Source organism: Octopus bimaculoides, chromosome 25 (assembly GCF_001194135.2).
Source record: "Octopus bimaculoides isolate UCB-OBI-ISO-001 chromosome 25, ASM119413v2, whole genome shotgun sequence".
In the NCBI taxonomy this organism is placed as follows: Eukaryota; Metazoa; Mollusca; class Cephalopoda; order Octopoda; family Octopodidae; genus Octopus; species Octopus bimaculoides.
Genome location: NC_069005.1, coordinates 16,190,493 through 16,193,943, shown reverse-complemented (window position 1 = coordinate 16,193,943; position 3,451 = coordinate 16,190,493). Strand labels below are relative to the sequence as shown.

The following is a 3,451-nucleotide window of genomic DNA, read 5'->3' as shown; positions in this document are numbered from 1 at the left end:
CTAAATAAAAAAAACGATTAACCTACGTACCATGGTTTCACCTGTTAAAATTTACATAAGTAAATATCTGCAGGATCGTCAGCGTAGTCTGTCGATTCGCGATGTAATTTCCAGAACTAGACACAGGACGTCCACCCGAAAGGGAGCACGTGTAGAGTTCTACAAATTACATTCAGTGTATCCTTTCAAATGTCTTCAATCTGGCGTGCTAAATCCGGAAATAATTCTGCAGTTAATAAATTTTTGCAGCTAATTTGCCAGTTTGAAAACATTTTCTACCCTCATAAATAAATTTTATACAATAATGTTCTCGAACCGGCAAATTAGCTGCAAAAATTTATCTTGGATAACTTAGATTGATTTCGGTCATTATTGGCCCAGGCCATGACTAACTCAATGGCACCACCTGGAAAAGTCTTTTAGTTAATTATATCAGGACACCATGGACCACTCAAGCAGAGAGTTGTTGTTAGTTGAGATGTATCCAGATGTAGGTGGTTTTTCTGGTATTTCCTGGAGAAATTTGTTGAGGTACCGTTTGAAAGTTATGGAGTTTTTTCTACTTTAATTTCTTTTGGGATAACATTGAAAAGTGTAGGACAACTTGCAGTGAAGAAATTGTATCACAATGTTCTTATGTGATGTGATCTCAACCTTTGTAGAGGACACATTGCACAGGGGCCTACTCTTGGGTGAAGTGTAAATATAATACCGATATCATTTGGATAATATTGGTGGAATATTTTCCACATGGTGCAAATAATGTATCACTCATGGTGGCATTGCAGAGAATAGAACCGCAGCTATTTAAGTCAAGCTCAATAATCAAGTCCCATCTTGCCGTTTATTTTTTTGATGATTGATCTTTGAGGCACTTCAATCCTCATTATGTCCTGTTTTTTCTAGGGGGACCACAATGGGAAGCAGTATTCGAGGTGGGGCCTAGCAAGTGTGGAGAAGGATGATGGTTTCATGATCCCTAGATTGGAAAGTTCTGAGGATCCATGAGCACATTCTGTGAGCAACATCGTCTTTTTTGTTGATGTGCACATTTCACCTAAGGTTGCTGTTGACAGTTACACTCAAGTCTCTGATATTATCCGACAGTTCAAGTAGGTCACTTGATGGTAGTGTATATGGTTGCTTGGATGAGCTCAAATTATATTTTATTCTACTTGTTTCAGTCATTTGACTTCGGCCATGCTGGGGCACCGCCTTTAGTTGAACAAATTGACCTCAGCCTAGTATAAACACTAGGCTTTGTAAGCCTAGTATAAATACTAGGCTTTGTAAGCCTAGTATTTATTCTCGCTCTTTTGCTGAAACACTGTTATGTGAATGTAAACACACCAACATTGGTTGTCAAGCAATGGTGGGAGGACAAACACACACACACACACACACAATTGGCTTCTTTCAGTTTCCCTCTACCAAATCTACTCACAAGATTTTGGTCAGCCTAAAGCCATTGTAGAAGGCACTGGCTCAAGGTGCTATGCAGTGGGACTGAACCTGGAACCATGTGGTTGGGAAGCAAGCTTCTTACCACACAGCCATGCTGCACCTATATATATATATATATATAAAAATTTAGTGAATGGAGTAAAACGCATATGTAAACTGCATACTTTTATTTCCAAACATATGTTTCGTAGATTACAAATTATACCTTCCATAGGAATCGGTGATGTTGTTAAGAATGTAATCTTCTCTTCAGGGAAATGCATGGGAACCAGCTTAAACGTAAGACATTTTAACCGAATATGAGAACTGTAGTTGGAGAAGGTTGCTACGTAATTTATTTTGTCCGAGTTATTTATTAACTAGGAGAAAATAGATACATATAATAATGTATATATATATATATATATATTTGTGTCTTTGTGTTTATCCTCTCACCATCACTTGACAACCAATGTTGGTGGGTTTACATCCCTGTAACTTAGGAGTTTGGCAAAAGAAACTGATAGAATAAGTACTAGGCTTAAAAAAATAAGCCCCAGGGTTGATTTGTTGGACTAAAACCCTTCAAGGCAGTGCCCCAGCATGGTCGTGGTCAAATGACTGAAACAAGTAAAAGATAATCATCATCATCATTTTAATGTCCACTTTTCCTTGCTTGTATGGGTTGGACAGAATTTTGTTCACGTGAACTTTTTTACAGCCAGATTCCCCTCCTGTCACCAGCCCTCATCTTTTTGTGGTTGAGAAGCAAACCTCTTACCACACAGCCTTGCTTGCACTTATCTATGATTGTTAAACACAACCAGATGTGTTTTCAAAGAAGATGAAGGGAGAATACTGCTTGCATTACAGGAACATTTGTTTATAACCACCATGTGATATCAAGACAAAGAGAGACAGTCACTCACTCAGATACACACACTCACACACTATGGGCTTCTCTCAGTTTCCATCTACCAAATCAACTCACAAGGTTTTGGTTGGCTCAGTGTTATAGTGAAAAATATGTACATTAGGAGTCATTTTGTGAATTACAAATAAAAAAATGTAATTAAAACTAATTTATTCAACTTTTAAACCCCTTTGTGATTTTTGGGCCACCCTGTAGAAGGTATTTGCCTAAAGTACTGTACAGTGGGACTGAACCCACGTGGCCTTGGGTGCCACACAGGAGGATTGAACCTAGAACCATGTGGTTGTGAAGTAAACTTCTTACCATACAGCCATGTTTGTACCTATCTTCTATGATTAGTTTATTACATAATAAAAAATAACTTGGTACACTCAAAAACGACAATGAAGATGTCAATAGAAAATTATTTGCAATTAGTAACAGACATAATCATCATCATCATTTAACATCCATTTTCCATGCTGGCATGGGTTGGACAGTTAGACTGTAGCTGGCTAGCCAGAAGACTGCACCAGGCTTCACTGTCTTTTTTGGTATGTCATTGTCTATTTTTACAACTAGATGACCTTCCTAACATCAACCACAATATCAAGTGGACATATAAAAATCCCCTCAAAAAACAAACAAACAAACAAACAAACATTGTTTTAATTTCTACTTTTTCATGTTTCTATGGGCCAGCTGCAACTTAAGAGGGAGATTTTCTATGGTCAGATGCCTTTCCTGTCACCCACACTCACCTATTTCTAAGCGAGGCAATATTTCCTCATTGCCAGGCATGTTTTTTACAGACAATTGGAAAGGAACAACCTCATTTTGATGATTATGATCATTTACAACCATTACATGATATCTACACACAAACACATACATACATACCTACATACACATATGTACAATGGGGTTCATTCAGTTCCTGCTTACCAAATTCATTTGCAGGGTTTTGGTTATCCTAAGCCTATAGTACAGGGTGACCCAAAAGTCACAAAAGTGTTAATAATTCATTTATGCTGTTTTAAATTTACGATAACTTAGCACCACATACAATACATATATATGTATATATATATATAT

General features: G+C 37.3%; 1 protein-coding gene across 6 annotated transcripts in view; it reads left to right on the top strand.

Annotated features, from left to right (window-relative positions):
- LOC106877382 (RIMS-binding protein 2) overlaps window positions 1-3,451 on the top strand; it is an 888,511-nt gene that overhangs the window by 46,864 nt on the left and 838,196 nt on the right. The window lies entirely within an intron of this gene.